This window comes from Trichechus manatus, unplaced genomic scaffold, assembly GCF_000243295.1.
Source record: "Trichechus manatus latirostris isolate Lorelei unplaced genomic scaffold, TriManLat1.0 scaffold00037, whole genome shotgun sequence".
Taxonomy (NCBI): Eukaryota; Metazoa; Chordata; class Mammalia; order Sirenia; family Trichechidae; genus Trichechus; species Trichechus manatus.
In genome coordinates this window covers 3,553,304-3,577,384 of record NW_004443973.1, presented here as the reverse complement: position 1 = coordinate 3,577,384, position 24,081 = coordinate 3,553,304, and the positions used below count along the sequence as shown (strand labels likewise).

At 37.7% G+C, this 24,081-nt stretch overlaps 1 long non-coding RNA gene across 1 annotated transcript in view; it reads right to left on the bottom strand.

Moving 5' to 3' along the window:
- LOC111820420 (uncharacterized) overlaps positions 1–24,081 on the bottom strand; it is a 103,849-nt gene that overhangs the window by 54,991 nt on the left and 24,777 nt on the right. The window contains exon 3 of the long non-coding RNA XR_002823959.1: positions 16,290–16,357. This is a non-coding gene — a long non-coding RNA (uncharacterized LOC111820420). The remainder of the gene's footprint in view (positions 1–16,289; positions 16,358–24,081) is intronic.

Genomic DNA, 24,081 nt, shown 5'->3' with positions numbered 1-24,081 from the left:
TAATATAATAAAAGCAATAGAGAAGCAGTGGGTGGGAAAAATAGGAATATGAAAGTTGGAAAATTCTTTATGCAGCCATAAAATAAATACTATGTCAAGTGAAATGTTTTTCTTTCAGTCTGAAACTACATATATGCATAAACACATAAAAGAAAAAAATTCCCATGGATTCCTGTTTCTCTCAAGATCAATAACTTTTCACTGTAGCTATCAAAGTCTTCCATAAGCTAATAATACCTTGTCTGTTCTATTCTTTCAAAAATAAATATTTATTTGTGCTAGAAATTTAGCTGAGCACTAGTGATGGGAAAACAAAAAAACATATGGTTTCTAACTTCAAGAAATCCATATAATGAGGGAAGGCTGACTTGTAGATGGTTAAATAAATGGTAATAATTTTTACAATAAAATTATCTTTAAATGCTATGGAAACAGAGAAGAGAGTTGGGGAGGGCTTTAGTAGAGGAAGAAATCTTTGATCAGCATCTTAAAGAATAATGTATGGGGTAGGGACAAGGAGTGGGACCCAATACAAGTTGCTGGACCAAGTTCCAGAGAGGAGTTTGGGCCTGCATACGATGCATATCAATACAAATCCCATGTACACATCTTTAATCAGGCCACCCTTGCTGGGAAGCACCCTTAAGAGATCTTGGCCACCTCAGTGAGTAGAAGTTCGTTGTTTTTGTTGTTAGCTACCCTTGGGTTAGCCCGACTCATGGCAACCCCGTATGTGTTAGGTATAGAAAAAACGTGAAGGTGCTCTAAAATAGAGCAAACCACGTTCAAAGTCTCAGGAAAACAAAAGAGCATAGTGTATATCAAATTGACAAAGTTTGATCCATACTTTGTTGGCAAGGCTGTGGGAATATAGGCATACTTACATGGTCAGTTGAATTTGTTGTTATATGCCTTCCAGTTGGTTCTGACTCATAGTGACCCTGTGTACAACAGAACAAACCACTGCCTGGTCCTGTGCCATCCTCATAATCGTTGCCGTATTTGAGCCCATTGTTGCAGCCACTGTGTCAATTCATCTCATGGAGGGTCTTCCTCTTTTTCACTGACCCTCTATACATTGTCAGTGGGCAGACATAAAGTACCACCCCTATGGAAAAGAACTTGGTGACACATAGCAAAATTGTGTACACATTATTGTTTGACTCTATATCTAGGAATCTATCCCAGAATAAATCATGTGAAAGACATTATGTACAACAGTATTGATTGTACCACTATTTTTAAAGCCATAAATAATGGAGAGATAAAAAACAGCTTATAAAGTCTGATCCATCTATACAATGTAGACTCTACAGTGGTAAAAAGAAGGGGGGCTATCTTTATATACTACTATGCGATACCTCCAGTATATAAAACAAACAAACAAACCCATTGCTGTTGAGTCCATTCCGACTCATAACAACCCTATAGGACAGAGTAGAATCGCTTCATAGGGTTTCCAAGGAGTCGCTGGTGGATTTGAACTGCCAATATTTTGGTTGGCAGCTGAGCTCTTTACTGTGCCACCAGGGCTCCTCCAGTACATAGTTAAGTGAAAAATCAAAGTGAGGAAAAATGAGTATAGTATGCTACCATTTATCTAGAAAGGAGGGGCATGAATATTTAGATTGAGTATGTGAAATCGACACTTTGAGGTTAAAAAGCAGTCCAATATTTGCGTTTCCATGTGGTTCTACCTAATGTGCATGTATTAATTTACATTTTTAATAGTGAAAGGATAACATTTTTACATGGTGTCTCTTAGGTAGGGTTAACATACATATTTACTTTGCCCTGGGATTAAGCCCCCTTTCACTCTTGAAAGTATTCTAGCTTAGACCAAAATTGTATGTTCATATAGGGGATGGAGGAGGAAAGAGGTAGAGAGGACAGGCAGGAAGAAAGGAATAAAAGTGGAAAAGGCTGAGGTAGAAATTTCACTTACTTGAATATATTTGCTTTGTCAATTTAACTTCAAAAATGTGTAAATATTGTTAAAAATTGTTTAAGAAAATTAATAAAGCAATCCCTAAAAATCAAAAGTAAAATAACATATATAAATAAATCTGAATGTGTATTCAGTCAATATATAACCATACAGAAGCTATTTTGAATAAAATAAAAATGCAATAATTCGACTGTACTTCCCTAGAACTACAAACATAGCTTAAACTATTTTCGTTAATTGTATTATTGTTGATACTGTTGGTAAAATTCTGAGATAGTTTTGTGTATAGTTCAGAGTAAATCAAATACATAATGGTATTGGTGTCATTAAAAACCAGGATTTCAGCACAAAGAGAAAAGAAGAAAAACATATAAGATGAATAGGTTTAGTAAATCTTCAGTAGCCCTGAATTTGAATTGAAAGTGCCACTATGAACTCATGATGTATTCTATCTTTACAAACAAACAAGAAACGTATTTCCTAACTCTGTCTCCTGAAAAAGGACAATGAACAACTCAGTAGCTATGGGCAACCCTAGTGTCCGCTTTGTGGTCGCTAAATAAAAAGAGCCAGGAATACTTAGAGAAATCGATGACTCCAGGTCTTGGGTAGGAAAAGTCTACAATAAACCTGGAACTTCTCGCTATACCAGAAAGCAAAGACGCTATCAAAAACTCTAGGGTCTTGTCAAACAGACTCAGGAGGAAACTGAAATTGGCTCCCACTGACCAAAGCTTCAATAAAAATAGCAACAGATGCCGTTGATTGAAACAATTCAAATAGGTTTCAAATCTATGAGTTCGTAATGATACCAAAAAAAACAAATAAACAACAACTCATTCTTTACCTTTGGAAAATGCTAGGAAACCAAATCATTGTTTTGAAAATTAATAAAAGAAAAGGGAGGGGGAAATCAAGCATTTATCTTGCTTTTCCTAATTACCTATATATCTCAAGGTAAGCAATTAGTACATGATGGGAAGCTTCTTTTTATGGGAGTGTTCCAGCTAATGAATGAAGAACTTTTTTTAGAATTGGAGTATTACCATTATGCAATCCCTAATGAATTAATGGATTTGGGCAATGATCGTCAGTGACTGCTAAGATCTTAAAAAGAGTTACCACCTGATATTATATAACCCCTGAAGTACACACCACCACTGCTGGAGCAGCCTGGTAATGGGTTTATATCTAACACTCAGTATACAGGAAATTCAGGGGACACCCCACGGATGCAATCAGCAGGATCCAGACTATAGGAATTCTATAAGAAAAAACATCCGGTTTTTTTAACAAACAAAAATATTAAGAAAAAAAAGAGGTAGAATCTATAGATTTAAAGACACTTAAAAATATGTCAAAAAACACAATACATGGGCTTATTTGGATCTCGATTCAAAGAAACAAAATGTAAAGAGCAAAAAATGTAGTCATTTATACAATTATAATCAGAGAAATGTGAACACTAACGGATATTTGATTATTGAATTTTCCTTTATGTGTAATAATGATATTTTGGTTACTTTTTAAAAAAGAGTCCTGCACATTTTTCATTACCAAAACAAATGCAAGTAAATACGCTAAAAAGCCTCTCTCCTGTGGCTATCTAAATTAAATGGCTACTTTCCTTAAATTGCTATGTAAGAACAACGGCTTCTGGGAGGCTTTCTCTAACTTACTTCACCACTTCAAACATTCAGCACAGTCTGATCTTCATAATATGCTCCACAGTTACAGCATATAACTACAGTTACTGTACACTGAAGAAAGAAATCCTCGGATGCTCTATCGGCAGTTCCTAGAGGTCAGAAGCATTCTTTTCTTTCTATGGAACATACTCGTAGACTCTTGCCTTTGCTCCTTTTTCTCATACAGCAGTGTCCCACTCACACCGAAAGGCCCACAAGGGCTAACGGGTTTAATTCGGGCCTGATCATGAGCCGCGGATGGCTGTGGTGGTGTCACCTTATAAATAGTGAACAGAGGAAATTCCAGAATATCTGAGGGTAGATGGCCCAGACTGCAATTGGAATATAGGAAAATCAGATTGCATACTAGAATGGGGTGGTAACAAACAAGAGGAAGGTTGGAACAGGTGTTGAGAAACTAAATTTAGCTGAGTAATAAGAATGGAATCCAGGTTAAAGATAGAGTCAGGGGAAACAGATGCAACAAGAGTTGAGCAGTAAGCAATGTTGAATAACCAGGAAAAGGAACCGTGCCAGAACCAGAACCAAGAAATCAATTCTCTGAAAAAGTAACAGAGATTTGAACCTTACAGGCTTGTGATAAAAACTTTCCTAGAGGCAGAGGGTCATTTTTGAGGCATGGGTCAGATACTTTTATTCAAACCTTTCCTTGCCTTAAAAGAGCTTTGGTTCTGTGTAGCCAGGAAATTATACATTATACATTAACATATTGGCTGTAGAAAAACTTAATAATAGTACCATATGATAGGGTTTAGGTAAAGATTAAATGAAATTAATTATTTAAAGCACTTAGCACAGTGTTCCTTAAAGACTAGCTTTAAAACAACAAATTAACTAATGTTGAAGGGAGGCTGTGTTTTTAAATCTGATTGCAAAAGGTCAGCAAATCCTGTCATTTCTATTCCTTTAAGGGCCCTCTGCCCCCTTGAAAAATTACTCAGAATTCCCAGTCCCAGGAAGTCTGCCTAACCTAGCTAACCCTACCTTACTTTCCATACAGAAGCCCTCTCCTACAATTCCAGCTTGTTGTACCCTTGTCCCGAGTGCAGCCCCCTGTGTGGTCCTGCATCACAGCAAGCTGTGCCTCCTGTCTCTGGGAACCTGTTACTTTTCATGGCCTTCCTGACTCCTCTTTCCCACGTTGTGCCTGATTTACCATCCCACAGATCTCTTACAGCACCCCCAGCTTTTCCAACTTCCCTTCCATTGTGGATAAATGGAGATGCTGTTAATTAACGCCACACTCCAGATGTGGATGTGTGGACTATAAGATCCACAAAAGAAAGACAGAGTTATTATTCTACTTGTCTCTACATTCTCTTCATTCAAAGAACAAAAGTCACATCTTCAGTTTTTAAAATGGGGATCTGGATTGTTTGACAATACCCGAAACACTAACCAGGAAAGATAGAGATCTGGGACTCTATGCTATGACATTAAATACATGCTTGATTCATTAATGCCCATTTTAAATAGAAATTGATACATTATTAATGGAAATGTAATTTTCTGTTTGGTAAAGATGACCCCCACGCTCACTAGTTCAGCTTCTCAGATTGATTATTTAAGAAATCAGCGGCAGATCTAAGCCATGGGGCTTTCACTGTAATTACATCTGATTCCTGGCCATTATATTAATTCTGAACTATTAGCATAATAATGGCCACAAGATGTACTTTTCATTTGTATTTTCATAATAGCATCTATCTACGGAAAGCACCTAATTCGTGATAATGGAAAGTTGGCGTTTTTAAGGTATGTTTTAAAAGGGTAATTCCATATGACTTGACCAGAATAGTTCACTGTTGTGAAACTATATCCTTTTTTTCAATAGGTCAATGTTAATTCATTTTACAATCTGTTTAAGCGTGGCTTGGTGATGAGTCACAAAGCTGTATTAGTACAACATCTCACACATTGTCCTTTAGAATGTTTTTTTAAAGACATAGATTTGAGGAAAATGATCTGTGAGAACAGATTAGTGTTTCTGGGAGTTATTATCAAATTGTTTATATTGATATGGGACAATATTTACAGAGTAAACAAAAGAGACGACTAAAATTACTTAGGATAAGTGCTAATGCATATATCTCCCTTCAATTACTTTCTTTTACTTTTTTTCTGGATCTAAATATTAATTCAGGCACATTGTACAAAATACATTTAAAATTAGGAGATTCAAACCATATATAATTCTACTACCCAGAAACACCACCAATGTAGATTTTTACGTATGTCCTTTCATTTTTCCATCTTCTGTGTACAGGGGTAGGGGTGTGTGTGTGTGTGTGTATGTGTGTGTATGCACATGAATGAATATGTGTGTTTTCTGTAAGAGTTCAGATTAGGAACATACTTTCTTTTCTTCCCTGACTAAATATAGAAGACTTCCTCTTACAAGAAGCTTGGGAAAGTAAAATCTGGGGCCAGAGTGATTTTTATTGTTTTGTAGGTCACCTAAAATGTTTTCTTCTAAATTCTTCTTGTTTCCTTTGTTTAAAATGAGGTTTGTTTTTATTCAAATTTTATTGAGATAATTATAGGTTCAGATGCAGTTGTAAGAGATCCCATTTATACTTAATCCAGTTTCTCCCAATGGTAAAGGTTTATAAAACTTTAGTATAATATCACAATCAGAATATTGCCATTGATACAATCTACCTATCTTATTCATAATTCCCCAGTTTTACTTGTACCCATTTGTATGTGTGTTGTGGGGGGATGTGTGGTATGTATTTAGTTCTGTGCAATTTTATCACATGTAGGTTCACGCGTTCACCACCAGAGTCAAGATACTGAACAGTTCCATCTCAAGGATTTCTCAGGTTACCCTTTTATAACCTTTTATATCCAATTCCATCCTGTCCCTCCCCAACCAATCCTAACCCCTGGCAACTACTAACCTGTCCTCCATTTCTAAAACTTTGTCATTTCAAGTGTTATATAAATGGAGTCATGTAGTACGTAACCTTCTAGGATTGGCTTTCATTCAGCATAATTCCCTGGAGATTCATCCAAATTGTTGTACATATCAGTAGTTCTGTCCTTTTTATTGCTGATTAGTATTCACTGGTATGTATGTACCACAGTTTGTCTATTAACCTGTCGAAGGATCTGGGTTGATTTCAGTTATTACATTACAGGCTATGAATATTTGTGTACAGGTTTTTGGAGAAATATAAGTTTTCATTCCTCTGGGATAAATGCCCAAGAGTGCAATTGCTGGGTTGTATGATAATTCCAAGTTGGAATCCACTTGATGGCAACGAGTTTGGTTTTTGGTTTATGGTAATTGCATGTCTGGTTTTAGAAGTAACTGCCAAACTATTTTCTAGAGTGGCTGTACCACATAACATGCCCACCAGCAATGTATTAGTGATCTGATTTCTCTGTATCCTCGCCAACATTTGGTGTTGCCAATATTTTTTATTTTAGCCATTCTGGTAAGTTTGTAGTGGTATCTCATTGTGGTTGTAATTTCCATGTCCCTGGTGGCTAATGGTGCTGACCATGTTTTCATGTGGTTGATTGCCTTCTGTATATGCTGTTTGCTGATAAGTCTATTCATGTCTTTTGTCCATGTTCTAATTGGATTGTTTGATTTTTTAGTGTTGAGTTTTCATATTTTTTTATGTTCTAGACATTAGTCCTTTCTTAGATATGATATTTTCCCCCAGTATGTAGCTTGTCATTTCATTCTCTTCACATGGATTTTCACAGAGCAAACATTTTTAATTTTGCTGAGGTTTAATTTATCAATTTTTCCTTTTTTGGATTGTGCTGTTGGTGTCAAGTCTAAAGAACTCTTTGCCTGGCCCTAGATCCCAAAAGCTTGGTTTTATATTTTTTTCTAAAAGTTTCATAGTTTGATTTTTTTATATTTCAATTCTTGATACATTTTGAGTTAATTTTGCGTAAGGTGTGAGACTTAGATCGAGGTTCTTTTTTTTTTTTTTTTGCCTATGAGTGTCCCATTGCTCCAGCACCATTTGTTGAAAAGGCTATTTTTCCTCCATTGAATGCTTTTGCACCTTAGTCAAAAATCAGTTGGCCATATTTGTCTGAGTTTATTTCTGGGTTTTCTATTTTGTTCGATTGATCTGTGTCTATACCTCCACCAATACCATACAGCCTTTTTATTATCATAGTTATATAGCAAGCCTTAGGAGTCTCTGGGTGGTGGAAACGGTTGAGTGCTCGGCTATTAACAGAACGGTTGGCAGGCCGTTTGAATTCACCAAGAGGCACCTCGTAAGAAAGGCCTGACAATATACTTTGGAAAGATCAAAGCCATTGAATACCCTACGGAGCACAGTTGTACTCGTATGGATTATTATATATGTGCATACATACATATATGTATATGAGAGTATATATGTATGTATATGAGAGGAAGAGTTACATAGCAAAAGTAATATCAAACCTGGAGACATTCAAACTGGACTTCAGTATTAGCTCTGCCACAAGTTCCATATACAATAATGGCAAAGTCATTTAACCCCTATTGCATCACTTTGCATCTGCAAAATGGGGCTTTGTTATATTTTTTAAGTATTTAGAGAGGCAATACGCGTGAAAATACTTGATAAACATGAAAAAGCGAAACTAAACCAAGGTATGAATTAACTTTCACATAGTATAAACACCATAATTATATAGAGACAACATGGTAAGGGGTGAGGAGATGGGCTGCTATAGAGCTGTGGTAGACACAATAATGGTTCCTCAAAGATGTCCATGTCTTAATCCCTGAAACCTGTGAACATGTATGTTGCATGGCAAAGGGGAATTATGGTTGTAGATGGAAATAAAGTTGCTAATCACCTAACCTTAAAATTAGGAGGTTAATCTGGGTTTTCTGGATGGGCCAATGTAACCGCAAGGATCTTTAAAAATGGAAGAAGGGGGCAGAAGAAGAGTCAGAGAAGGAGATGTGAGGACTGAAGCAGGGGTCAGAGTGATCTGGTGTATGGACTCAACCTGCCACTATTGGCAATGCTGCCAAGAAATGCAGACAGCCTCTAGATGCAGTTAAAAGGAAACACATTCACCACCAGAGCCTCCAGAAAGGAACACAGGCCTGCTGACACCTTGATTTTAGACTAGTGAGATTCATTTCAAAACTTTGACCTCCACAACTGTAAAATAATAGGTTTGTGTTGTTTAAGCCATTGAGTTTGTGGTAATTTGTTACAGCAGCAAAAGGAAACTTATACAAGTGCTGACTGGCAGAGAGAAGCAATATATTCTCTGTCAGGTGATACAATGACTCCCAGCAATTCACAGAAATGTCAACAGAATACAACTGCAGTAAGCGTTTTCCCTAATATCTGGTGGCTTTCTGGATACCTTGTTTGGGCTCTTTGACTGCTCATAGAGATGTACTATAGAGATCAGAGAGAATTCTCTGGACAGGAATTCATAAAATGTGGAATCCTCTGTGCATAATTGTCTCTGTGGTCTCAGGAGTATCATTGGTGCTATTCTATGATGTTGGCCATGAATTTCACATGATGTGCAATTTTTTTGTTAGCTTGAGTCCTGAACTAAAGATTCTTATGGTTGGAAAAATGAAATTAGGAAGTTTTCACTCAGTACTTTATTTTCTTTTTTAATTGTGCTTTAGGTGAAAGTTTATAGCGCAAATTAGTTTCTCATTCAAAATTTATACACAAATTGTTCTGTGACATTGGTTGCAATCCCCACAATGTGTCAGCACTCTCCCCCTTTCTTCCCCAGGTTCCCCATATCCATTCCTCCAGTTTTCCTGTCCATTCCTGCCTTCTCGTCTTTGCTTTTGAGCAGGTGCTGCCCATTTGGTCTCATATACTTGATTAAACTAAGAAGCATGGTCCTCACATTTTGAAAGACCTTTGTGGTTACATTGGGCCCACCCAAAAAATCCAGATTAACCTCTTAATTTTAAGGTCAGGTGATTAGCAACTTTATTTCCATCTGCAACTTTAATTCCCCTTTGCCATGTAACATACTTGTTCATAGGATTAAGACATTGTTTATTTTATACACCTATCTATTTTGGGGTTGAAAGGTAGACTTTGGGATTGGCTTCAGTTCTGAGTTAGCAGGGTATCCAGGGACTGTGATCTCGGGGGTTCCTCCAGTCTCTGTGAGACCAGTAAGTCAGGTCTTTTTTTTTTTTTTTTTTTTTTTGGTGAATTTGAATTTCGTTCTACATTTTTCTCCCACTTTGTCTGGACCCTCTATTGTGATCCCTGTCAGAGCGGTCAGTGGTGGTAGCCGGGCACTATCTAGTTTTTCTGGGCACCTCATTTGTTTTAATGCAGCAATAGTTAATTCTCTCTTTGCCGTTTACGGCTTTCATTTGGTACAGAAAAGCAGAAAATCATCCTTGTGCCTCTTCCTGACTTTCCCTTGTCCTGTACTTTAATGACCAGGTGGGAAAGGCTGTCCTAGTTTCAGGAGGAGCGTGTGGCAAGCAAATTATCTTCCAAGTTAACCCAACTTGATTGTTGGGTTAGTTCTGCTCATTCACTCTCAATCCTTTTGAGATATACTTCATTTCCAGAATTCATAGTTAACATATGTACAGGGACTACCCTGCTGCATGGCAGTGCTACCATATCAGAGGGAGATTACTCCTTACTTTCCCCTTTTTCCTGCCTTTAGCACCCAAGGGGACATCATTGGCTTATTTTCCAGCCTCCAGGCTTTCGAGGTGCACTAGTAAGCTTTGGGCAAATAAAGGCAGGGAATTTAGTTTATGCCCCTGTGCATACTCCAGATAATCTCTGTGAACTTGAACAAACTAGTTCTATTCTCTTGTCTATAAAATGGGGATATTTCCTGGCTACTCCCTACTTTATACTGATAAATGTGATTAATAATGGAGGCTGAAAATATCTACACAGTCCTGAGTTCCTCAGAGATGTGCCTAAATAAACATTATGTGGTACACGTTAATGTTCATCTTAGACAAGCCTAATGAAAAGAAAGCTAAACGGAGAAAGACAGTGCTGTGGACATTAGGGAGAGTTATTACAAATTCTACAAGTCCCTTTCAAGGCCTAGATTAAGCCTGAGTCTCATTAGTGAAAGTGCCTAATCCACTCAATCATACAACCTCTGGGAGAGTCTAATGATAGGGATGCCTCATTTGGTTCCTTTTGCTTCCTCTAAGCATGCTCTCAAATTTCATTTAGGATTTTCACAAAGATAGTTGTACGCAACCCAAGTTTTCCTGTTTTTTTCCACAAATATCCACTATCTTCTTACTTTAAAAACTCTTATATCTGTAAGAGATGGACTCACTGTGATATCTCAATACTGTAATGTATTAGTAAATATATTACAAAACTCCCTTTAAAGGCAAGGAGAAGGGTACCATTTGAAATAAGGCTGAGAGGCAAACTTTTTACTCTTTCTTTCCCTCTTTCTCTGTCACACACACACACACACACACACACACACACACACACACACTACCCCAGTGTTAGATAACTATATATTGAACTTGAAGGAAACCTCAGCTAGAAGTTAGTTTTTGAAACCTTTTGTATTTGCTTATTCCTTTAGAGTTTAGTGCTGTTTTTATCTGCTCTTCTTCTAGATAATGAAAGAGATACACACAGCATTCAGTATGTAACGCCACAAACGTCTGCCCCTGGCAAAGCCTTAATGTATGAACAAAGAAAGGAATTGTTCACACAGCAAAACATACAATGAGAAATGAATATCAGTGGTGGAAACTTCTCTGTTAAAGGAAAATTCAGATCATTTCAATGTTTACATTTGCAACTCCAGCATATTGACAGAGCAATGAAAATAGATGGACCCTAGGAAATGCAGGAAGAAAATTATTTGTCCAGATGCTGCAAAGATATTCTAGTACGTGAAAAAGGAAAATGCATTTTTGCCATATTTGGTAAACTGAATCTTATTAAGAGGACAAACCTCATGTAAAAGGAAGATAAGCAGAAATTGATTTGAATATTATTGCCAGGCAAAGTAAATAATCATGATGCATTCAACCTTTATAAATGTGCAAAAACAGATTAATTTTCCCAATTACAAACCTTAATAATATTAAATGACTTTGAAAATATGAAATTGGATAAGAGATTGATGATAATGATAATCCACAAATGTGTTCTAAGCGATATTAATAAATGTTTAGTTAAACAAAGAAGGGAGGGGATGGGGAAGAGAGGAAAAATGCTGAGTAAAAGTTAATATGCCCAAGACTTCTCAAATCTTTAAAGGCTAATATACATTCTGAATCTCCAAATAGAAATAGAAGATGCAATGTTTTCCAAACTTTTTTAACCTGGAAACTCTTTCACAAAGCACCTTGCGGGACTAAGGGTTCTGAGGAGCACTGAGGTAACTAAATGTCTTCCCAATTTATTTAGACTTCCAGTTAAACTGAGTTGCACATTCTATACTAGACATTGCTACAATGGCCAGTGTTGAAGTCTAATTTTATACAAATGGATAAAGGGTTTAGCAAAATGCAAGTAGAGGTGCTACTATACTCCAGTTCCTGTAACTCAGGTCTCCATTGCTGAGGGTTATAGGGGCTGTGCCAGAGAAAAGTTGACCAGATAGTTGCAAAGAAACATTATCATATGGTTTCATAGTATATTGGTAAAGTCACTATAATCCAGCCCTAAAACCTTGACTTCATCATGACCCATATCATAACATCAATTCCCTACTTATAAACTCATATTAGTTTAAAACTTTTTACTAAAAAGAAAAAAGAAAAATTACCAAGGTGGACCAGACATCCATATCCTGTGCCTAGGACATCTTCTCCTTGTAGATCAATGTAACTTGGGAAGCCAAACAAAAACCAGAAGGTTATTTGGTGAGCATGAATCTGATCAAAAGGAGCCAGCAATACAACCTTCATGATTAACAGCATTCTATGGCTTGGTGGTTAAGAGCTATGGCTGCTAGCAAAAAGGTCAGCAGTTCAAATCCAGCAGGCGCTTCTTGGAAACCATATGGGGCAGTTCTACTCTGTCCTGTAGAGTTGCTATGAGTCGGAATCAACTTGAGCAACAGGTTTGTTTTTGTTTTTGTTTTTTTTTAATCAGGCTCTGAAGGAGCCCTGGTGCCACAGTGGTTAAGTGCTGCTCTGCTAACCAAAAGGTCAGTGGTTCAAACACACTAGCAGCTCCTTGGAAGAAAGATGTGACAATCTGCTTTCTTAAAACTTATAGCCTTAGAAATCCTATGGGGCAGTTCTGCTCTGTCCTACTGGGTTGCTATGAGTCAGAATCAACTCCACAGCACACAACAATATAAGGCTCTGGGAGCCTGATCCACCCAACTCCAAAGTGGGTCATGCCTCTCTCAGGTCAAGCCTAGGCCATGGTAAAGAGTCACATAAGCACTGCCAAGTGTTTCTCTTCTCATGCTGTTCTTCCATGTTTGTTGCCAGAGAGCTCCTTTGGACTAAATGCATTCTTCTTTAGCTATGGTAATGCAGTGTAATCTGATTTAAACATTATTATGAATTGAACTGTGCCCTAAAATGTGTGTTGGAATTGTAACCCCTATTCCTATGGATGTAATCCTGTTTGAAAATAGTGTTTTCTTTGTTATGTTAATGAGGCCATACCAATATAAGGTGTCTTCTAAACTAATCATTTCTGATTTTTTAAAAAAGCAGATTAGAAAAGGCACATACATACTGGGGAAGACAGATACCATGAGAGGATCAGTAAGAACCAAGGAATACCTGGAGTTACCAACAAGGAAGGAATTGACACTGTGAAGACCTTGATTTGGACTTTAGCCTCCAGACTGTGATAAAACAAATTTCTGTTCTTTAAAACCACCCGTTGTGGTATTTCTGTTATAGGAGCAGCAGAAAACTAAGAGAGACATGATGTTAGACATAATGTTATAGGCAGATTTCACCTAAAGCTACACCCTAATAGATAGGTTGGAGGAATCTATTATTACCCATCTATAAAATTATTTTCCATAATTTCATTCTCGAAGAATCATCTTATTTTTACATTTTGAGAATATTTTCTTTCTTTCTTTCTTTTTTTTTTCTGGCTACAGGTAGAATCCGGTAAACCCAGCCTTCTCCATTGCATCACCACTTGTCCAGAGGTGTCAGTTGATCTGTTAGACACTCTACCACATACGGACACATGTACTACAGCTGCGTGTGCCCCACCCATAGCCCTTAGGCATTTGCCATTCCTATGCAGCTGAGTTGCTTCTTACAGCAAGCACCTGGGAATCTCTGCCTAAGGATTTTTTCCAGTTATGGCAAAAAGCAAGTCAGACCAGAAGTGCTGGAGAATTAACACCTCTGGGAGTGGCCTGCAACCAATGACAAACAAACTCCAGCTTTGCAACTCCAGATACGACAACCATGAAGTTTATTTTACATCATCTCCCAGGGGTCCCCAGTAGACTGAGCCACAATTGCCCACAGTGTTAACCTGCTTGTTAAACCCATCATATATTGTCTTCCTTTCCCTGTTTCACTTCCTTGCTTCCCCACTAGTGCTTTCTAGGATTGCTTCCCAAATAAACTACATGCACCTCAAATACTAGTCTCAGAGTTCCAGGGGAGCCCAACCTAAGACCATGTAACTATAGGGTTGAGTTAGAAATCTAGTCTAGACCCAGAAATGTTTTCTTTTTTCCCCAACAGATCAATTTATTTTAAATCATTTTAATTATTTACGCCTGGTCTTGTGTATCTGCAGACTTTCAATTTACTCTTATGTTATTGATCAATCCATGACATGTATCAGCTAATCTACCTTTCTTGGCAAAATCATTCTTGAAAACAAATGAGTCAACATTCTACCTGCAGTTTGGTCCAGGTGTAGATCATACTGCCTGTGGCATAAGAGAGAGTCAAATAACAAGGTCCAAACAGCTTGGCTACCAAAGTGTTCGTAATATGACCAAATAAATTGAGCCCTGAAAAGTTCAAACTCTGTTTTTCCCTTCCCTTGCCTCGGATGAAGTTTCCCATTATTATTATTTTTTTTTTTTTTCAGTTTGTAATTGTAGTGCATTACTTTAAATAGAATATAACTTTCATGGTGTTATACGTGCTTAATCATTAATTACATTATGGGAAATTTTGAAATAAAAGTAAATAAATGATAGCAGCATGGATCAAATAGAGAGATCCAGGCTCTCTCCTTGGCCATTCGCAGTTCTGTTATCGCACTTAAAACGGGAGGGGGGTTGCATTTAGTTTTTTAAGAACAGAGCACTCTGGGCGGAGCCCTGCTGAGGCAGTGGTTAAGAGCTACCGCTGCTAATCAAAAGACTGGGAGTTCAAATCCACCATCTGCTCCTTGGAAACCCTATGGAGCAGTTCTGCTCTGTCCTATAGGGTAGCTTTGAGTTAGAATCAACTACACGGCAACGGGTTTGGTTTTCGGTTTGAATACTCTGGGTGTATCTCAAAATGGCTACCTTCTCCCATCTCGCGGGAAGCACAAGGGGATTTTTTTCCAGTCTTCACAGTGACAACCTTATGGGGCTCCTGGAGGAAAAACTCACCAAGTGTAGGGACCTACCCAAGGATGCGTCTCCAGGAGTTTTTCTCTCTCTAGCTAGTACACACTCAGTCTCTAGCAATTAGTTAATTAACCTTTAAGTATTCCTACTCAATGCTGGGTCTAGCTGCAACGGTTCTTGCTCCCGGTAAGTGGTCATTTTTTGTATATGCCTATATCTGCAGTTTTGGAGGCACTGTGCCCTGTTACCTCAATTCTCTGATGGAGCTTAAGAGAGTTACTTATTTTCAGTTTTTCAGCTTTTTGTTCTGAGTTTAGAAGTGACAACTTCCAAGCTCTTTACATGTCCGACTGGAAACATAGTGTTTTTAAAGAATCTAACTGTAAAGTTAGATTCTAACTACCAAAAATTATTGACAGTTATTGTTAGTAAATTGATAGAAATTATTATTATTTAAATCACAGGGAAAGATTTGCTGCTAGATTCTAGCCGCTGGAGTAGGCATGATTCTTTGCCCTCTGCCCCCGCCTCTAGTATTTGGATTAGCTTTAGGCCAGTTTTAGGCTAACAGTGCTTTAAAGGTAATTTCACATTTAGGACAGGATGGAAATTCAGAAGGAATAATGTTATTTCTATTTATTTTATGTTTTTAACTTAAATGTCCAAATTGGAACGTTTACTGCAATGATCCGTAATGTTAATATAGGAAAGAGCACAGTTCAGTCATGTTTTGACTTAAGGAAGCTTGCTACTTACGTTGAATCACTATTCTTTTATTAGAGGGCAAGGAGCTGAACCTGGAAAAAGCATGGTTGGTTGATGAGTTAAGATAGCTCTTTGGAGTGATAGTTTAGGGTAGATTGGTCTAATTTATAGGATGAAATGGCCTGTACAATACAAAAAAAGTATGAGAATTACTAAAAGGCCCATAAAGACCTTTAAACGTTAAATGGCACTGAGTTCCTTTATGTAAATTAATCAGAAATACATGAATTTTATAATTCTTAGACTTATTTTTAAAATGAAGGAGAACTATGCCTTCCAGTTTTCTGAACTTAGCTTTAAAAAAAACAACAAAAAACTCCACACTGTTTAAGAAGCTACAAGCACAGCAGGTGGTTACCCTACTAAAGAGAACTTACCCTTTGAAAGGTGTTGTCACTGATCATGGGAGATTGTGGCATTTTATTTTGTAACTTTCAGTCTTCCCCTAGAAAACAAGAAAAAACAACCGTGAGTTAACATTTTCCCGTAACCTGTAAGTAGAAGATGAGTAAGTAAAAAACAAACCCAAGCTAGCATTCAATAGCTTGAAAGAGAATTCAAATTAGATTCTAAAACTCAGGCTAGATTCTAAATGAAGCTCAGCCTTGGGCCACTCTGACACCTGCTAAGTGCAGTGGCCCTGGTAGAGACTACTCTCTGTTGTATTGCTCTTCCAGTTTTCTGGATCCTAGCCTCACTTCTCTTAGCAAGTGCCAATTCATCCTAATTTGTTCTCTCAAATATTCCACATCCTTAGTCTGGTTTTCAAGATGTCTTAGCAAAATAACCTTTGATCTTCTTCGTTTTTCTTTGGGAATAAGCCTGTGTTCCCAAACTCTTTCATGTATAAAATGTCATTTGTTGATCTACTTTCTGGCTACCTCTGGTAGAATACCAAATACAGGAAATAGATACTTGCCAAATGAATTCAGTAATCATTACTCAGTAATGAAAAGCAATAATTATTCTTATTGATAGTCATCATTTTCTTTCACATAACCACGAGACTCCCATGGCATTGTGTCCTTGCTCAATGCTTACGATGTATGGAAACATTTCACAGAAGAACTGAAAAAACAAATTTATATGACTGGGCTCTCATAAATCCTAGATAACATGATAGGTATCTTTTATACAGAATGATTTTTGTTTACATGTTCTTTTTTCAGACTGTTCTCTGCAAGGTGTTTACCATTATCCTGATTATTTAATCTTGTCAGGATCTGTGACTTTCTGCATTTGGTTATTGTGTGATTGCAGAGATATATTTGCCTTACTCCTGACTGTTTAAATATCTAGATGTAGTTAACTAGACTGAAGCATGGTGATAAGTTACATTTATTGAACACTTCCTATTTGTAGGCGCTGTGCCAAGTGCTATATTTATACTTATTATTTTACTTAATCCTCTCAATAACCTTATCACTTATCCACATTTCACAAATATAAAAACTAAGGCCTAGATTAAGTACCATGTATAAGGTTGTATAACTAGTCCTTTGCAGAATTGGAATTCAAACTCATTTTGACTACAAAGCTCAAAATAGGAAATTTTATCCAACTTCTCAACTCCTCCTGAACTAGTAATTTCAAAGAATATACTTAGAAAATATTAATAAACTAGAAATAAGTTACCAGCTGTCACGATCCTCTCGTAGCTCACAGATTGCACCCTTCTACCATATAAATACACATCAACAACAAACATTTGGGTATGCTTCAGCGTCAATTAAAAGAAAATACAGAAAAGAGAACATGAGCATTTGCAGTTCAAAATCATCTTCTATTCTTCTCACAAACACCTTCTCCTCCTCCAAACCAGTGTCAACTAGGAGTTACTTGTTCCCTTGTTTTCAACTATGTGGCAGGTCATGTTTGTCAAACATTTTTGTTTGCCTTTTATGTGACTGAAATGAGCAAATGAATTGGTTGCCCTCCACTGGCGTGCTGGGGCATATGGGGATGTACCACAAATGTTTTCTGGGTGTGCTGCCAAATTTTGAGCAATGTGTAAAATGTATTTTGGTTACAGCTAAAGATACATATGGTCATTGCAATGTCTGTCAGATGGAATACAGAGCAAAAGGGGTCCTGTGATTCACTCTGGAGCAGGTTAGCACTTGCTGAGAGAAAGAAATAAAAAGCTGGTCGGTGTGTTTTCAAGCTGGCTTCAAAGTAACGTGGTGGATTCCTTAGAAATTCCCAGGGCTTTGACACATGAGTCTTTAAGAAGGCATTTAGCTGGGAAATAATCAGTTATTCTCAAGCAGAGACCCATTGCTAAAGGGCAACCCGCTTGAATCCGGGGATGGCTATGGCTGCTTTTATAGATTTTGTGAGATGTTGTATTATTAATGTGAGCATGTGGTAGTATATAGGTGGTAACTCAAATTCAGAAAGTTCAAGAACCACTGAAATAGAGCGACTACTTTTGAATTTTGCTTATAGGGCTGAGTTTAGGGGGAAAAAATTCTTCCATCCATTTTTTTCCAGTGACTTTTTAATATTCCAGATAACCGGTGCCTTCTTTCTGTAATTTTCCTTGGCCCCACTATTTTACCATACTCCTGTCTGACCTATTGAATAGTAATCCTATATTGCCATACTATTTTCTAACTGTATCTCAACAGCCCAAAACAACTTGATTACTGGGAATAATTCACGGCTTGATAGTCTGATAGCATTATTGTTGTTACCTGCCATCGAGTCAGTTCCAACTCATAGCAACCCTGTGTACAACAGAACAAAACATTGCCCCATCCTGTGGCATCCTCACAATCATTGTTATGCACGAGCCCATTGTTACAGCCACTGTATCAGTCCATCTTGTGGAGGGTCTTCCTCTTTTTCGTTGACCCTCTCCTTTACCAAGCATGATGTCCTTCTCCAGGAACTGGTCCCTCCTGATAAAATGTCCAAAGTATGTGAGACGGAGTCTCATCATCCTTGTTTCTAAGGAGCATTCTGGCTCTACTTATTTCAAGACAGGTTTGTTTGTTCTTCTGGCAGTCCATGGTATATTCAGTATTCTTCACCAACACCATAATTCAGAGGCATCAGTTCTTCTTTGGTCTTCCTTATTTGCTGTCCAGTTTTCACATGCATATGAGGCAATTGAAAATACCATGGCTTGGGTCAGGTGTACCTTAGTCTTCAAAGTGACATCTTTATTTTTGAACACTTTAAAGAGGTTCTTTTGCAGCAGATTTTCCCAACACAATTATGTCATTTGATTTCTTGATTGCTGCTTCCATGGGCATTGATTGTAGATCCAAGTGAGACAGAATCCTTGACAACATCAGTCTTTTCTCCGTTTATCATGATGTTGCTTATTGATCCAGTTGTAAGGACTTTTGTTTTATATTGAGGCATAATCCACACTGAAGGCTGGAGTCTTTGATCTTTATCAGTAAGAGCTTCAAGTCCTCTTGGCTTTCAGCAAGCAAGGTTGTGTCATCTGCATATCAAAGATTGTTAATGAATCTTCCTCCAATCCTGATGATGCATTCTTCTTCATATAGTCCAGCTTCTAGTATTATTTGCTCAGCCTACAGACTTTTATTAGAAGCAGATCACCAGGTCCTTCTTCATAGTCTGTCTTAGTCTGGAAGCTCAGCTGAAACCTGTCCACCATGGGTGACCCTGCTGGTATTTAAAATACTGGTGAAACAGCTTCTAGCATCACAGCAACACGCAAGCCACCACAGTACCACAAACTGACCAATGGGCATTGGTCTGATAGTGTTAGTAACCTAAATATCGGAGATTTGTACATTTCATAATCAGTTCTAAATTGTCAAATGAACAAAACATTCAAACTGATATTGTATGCTTAGATACTGCCATTGATTGAAAGAAGACTACGCATCCAGCTACAGAAATAATCCACAAATAACTATATATATATTTTTTCCAACTTTCTGGGGGAAAAAGGTGTTTATGAAGAAAGCCCATTTCTTATCTAAGTGATTAAATGTTGAATGATTGAATAATATTTTCTCAGATATTAGAAAAGGACACCATTTGTAGCATAAAAAAAAAAAAATCATGCAGCATTGCAGTTTATGCACCTATCTTTTTTCTGGAAGATCACATTTTTACACACTATGTGCCTGTCTCCCACCTATCTTCACAGAGCTTTCATGTTGTTTTTTTTTTTTTTTTAATCAGAATGCAGAAACTGCTCCGCAAATGCGAGCCTATATTTGCCATAACTGTAACATTATTCTTAGCCAAAAGCACAAAATTATATTTGTATGGCTCATCTCCAGATCCTACTGGTTGCCCTCAGTGAATGTGCTAATTGCATTTCTTAGCTATCCATTTTCTTATCTTAGCCTTTGTGGTTTTATGCACATTTGACTAAATGTTACACTTTCTTGTGTTTAGGTTTTATTTGCATGACACCAAAGTGTGAGTCAGTTGGCTCATTGCATTTTGCATACATTGTGCATAATGAATACTAAAGCAAAGATTATCTTTTCATGGAGCAAAATGAAAACATGTGTTTCTCTGCCAGATCTGCTTTGACTTAATACAGAGGAACCTAAAATGTAGGGCAGTATATGGTAAAGTAATCTTCCTACAATCCAGTCTTCTTAGTAATGGGAGACTTTGTTTCTTGTCTTCTTTTATGTTATACATACCTCATTATTCTTTAATTTCAACAAGTGACATCCAAGAAAATCCTACCTAAATTCTTCAATTTAATAAAAGTGTGAGGTGTGATGTTTGTGTATGTGTTTCTGTAAGTGTGTGTAATATGGTTACCATATGATTTGCACTTTGATAAAATATGCTGTATATGTTTTATTGCATATAATTCAGATTTGCTCTCAAAAATCTAGAAAAGAGAAACAATCATAAGGGAAAAAAAAAACCCGAAATCTTAATTGTATTGACATATTTTTTAATTACCATTTTTATGCTAATTCTTGTCTGTAATAAAGCTTTCTGCCTGTTCCTGCCTCGGTGCCATTGTTTTCACTATTGTATGTTTACAATATGTTTTAATACCTAATATTGCAAACACCCCCTCATTACTTTTAATGGAATTGCCTTGTATCTCTGGGCAATTTGGAAAAGAACTTTGTGCCACCATCCAATATAGAAAAATTTTTTAACCTGGGCTTGCTCTGTTGCTTCTGCTGCCCACTTTGGAAAGAAACTCAGCCTGTGCAGGCTTTCTTCTTGGAGCAGAACCTGCCGTTGGGTTTTATTTTTTATTTGATTCCTGGCTTGCTTATTAGGGGTCCCTGCATCCTGTTCAATGACCCTACCCTTACCTCACCAAGTTACGGGCTGTTCAGCTTTCCTCAACTTACTTCCCAGGCACCCGGCACTTTCACAGGAGGGAGAACATAAAGCTTTAATCTAGTCCAATGTGTAGTTCTAGCAGAAAGTCAATGATGCTTCGGTTCTGTGGAGAGTAACTTCCGAAGTTTACAACACATATTCTGGTTGTGGTAGGCAGAATAATGCCCCCTTCCCAAACATGGCCACATCCTGATTCCCGGAACTTGTAAGTATGTTACCTTGCATGGTAAAAGGGACTTTGCAGATGTGATTTAGTTAAGGATCTTGAGATGGGGAGTTTATCATGGATTGATTATCCAGGTGTGTCTGATATAATAGGAGCCCTGGTGGCATAGTGATTAAGCATTTAGCTGCAAACCGAAACATCAGCAGTTAGAGCCCACCAGCTGCTCAGCCAGAGAAAAGACGTGGCCACCTGCTCCCATAAAGATTACAGCCTAGGAGACTGTATGGGGCAGTTCTACTCTACCTTATAGGGTTCCTATGAGTTGGAATCTTTCCCAACTCTGTTCAGAGGGAGATGTGATTAGATGTTACACTTTCTTGTGTTTTGAGTCAAAGAGATGCTTTGAAGATGGAAGAAGGGGCCCAGAAGCCAAAGAATGAAAAAGATTTGCCCAAAGAGCCTCCAGAAAAGACTGTAGCCTGCTGATACCTTTATTTTAGCCCATAGAGACTTGTGTCAGACTTCTCACCTACAAAATATAGATAGTAAATTTGTTGTTTTTAAGCCACTTAAGTTTGAGATAATTTGTTATGACAGCAATAGAATATTAATACATAGATTTTCTCTAGTTTTTATATTCTGTTGGTCATTTGCGTGGGATTCCTAAATAGAAGCGGAGGTACAGGGGAGTTATATACCTGTGTTTATTGGCCATTTACCAAAATTCCTGTACTGTGAATGTTTAGTAAGGAAGGATGAAAAGAAAGAAAGGAAGAAAGAAGGAAAGGGAAGACGGAGAGAGAGGGAGAAATCTTCCAATATAATGGCCACATTCCAGTTTTAGTTTTTATACCCAGGGAATAGAAATTTACCAAATACTATGCATAGTTTTTAGAGGGTCTTAGTCTGACACATGTCAGCAGCATGGTCTCTACAATTGTAGTATATCACTGGCAGAAATCTACAAGGATCACATTCTACATTTTCAAGGATACAAACTTGACTACTAGTTTCATCAACAATTATGACTGAAACTATTCTTGAATTCTTACTGGTACCATGTCAAAATATATAAAATTATGTTTTCCAAGATTATCAGCATTGGAAAAACTTGGCTTATAAATTATAAAATAAATTATTCATTTACCAAGGGTTTCTGAAGAAATAATCTATGACTATTATCATACAGTGTTCTCATGAAAAACTATTATTCTGGTGAAGAAAATTCTGAAGTATAATACTTCCTTCCAGTTAAAAAAAAATTATTATAAACTTGAAAATAAGAAAAAGAACGGCTGCATATCCTTCCATTCATACGTTTAGGGGGATGTACTTTTGTTTGACATTATTTATTACAGATTTGGGCCCAAAATCTGGTAAGTTTCATATTGTAGATTTTTGCCCAATAGAGTTACAAATTATTTCTTTTAAGGGAAAAGATAACCCCCCAAATTATAGTGGCACAGTAGTTGAGAACTCGGCTGCTAACTAGAAGGTCTGCAGTTCAAATCCACCATCAGCTCCTTGGAAACCCTATGGGGCAGTTCTGCTCTATCCAATAGAGTTGCTATGGGTTGGAATCCACTTGACAGCGAGAGTTTTTTGTTTTTTGTTTGTTTGTTTGTTGTTGTTTATAGGACATTAACCAATTTTGTTTCTAACTTAGGAGACATGTCAGCATTTCATTCCTCAGTGATGATGTAAACTGCTGTTCCTAAAAGTCTCCTCTTAATCAGATTTACTATTTTGCTGGTTTCCCCTTTAATGGGTTAAAATAGTCTTTCACATGTATGTGTTCATTTTCCATTTGTATGAGAGTCATGTTTTAAAATTCTTTAAACTATATTTTGATATCCCAAAATATTTTAGCACTTCCAGGCAACATGGTGCTATAGGCAGAAGCACCACGCCGTCCCTCCACGGCAAATATCTGAAAAACTAAGCCAAACAGAGAAAATGGCAATCCTGAAACCCTAAGCATCAAATGAAGAGATAAAGAACTGAGCCAAGCACCAAATGGAATAAGAAACTGACAGAGAACAGAGAGTGAGGAGAGATACGTGCACAGGTCCCCTATCAGCTAGTGGAGCACGGATCCGCCATCCTGGACTCCTATCAGAGATCAGCGAAGACAGAGTATGAGAAAGCAGCTTCACAGAGCTTCCAGCAGGAGACAGAACAACTGGTAACCAGAGATATACGCTTTCCCACCCCCTACCCTTCTTCACCCCCACTCGGCCTGCTCTGCTTCCTGCAGCCAGTCTCTTGGCTGGGAAGCACCACCTTCACCCCGGTGTTGCTTGGATTCCACCCGCCCTCACTGGTCGGCTCCCTAAGTGCCATTTGTTGGTTGCTGGTGTTGCTTTTTTCTGCTTTTCTAGATTTCTTCCGTATCTCTCACCCCCTCCCCTTCCTTTCTCTCAAATACCTGGCTCTGTGCACCATTTTTGCCTCTTCTGACAGGCTGTGAAACGCCGCTTGAATGTGAAACTGCTTCCCAGTCCTTGCTGCCACACTGGTGGGATTCCAGGGCTTTTTGTTTGTTTGTCTTGAATTGTTTTTCTTTTTATTTTCTTGAATTGGGAGCCTGTTCTAGCCAGGCAGTACTGTGCGGCTTGGGACCTACCCCCTCAGTTTACGCAGACGTGCAGAGGGATACCTGAGAGCATTTCTTTTTTCCTGTTTTT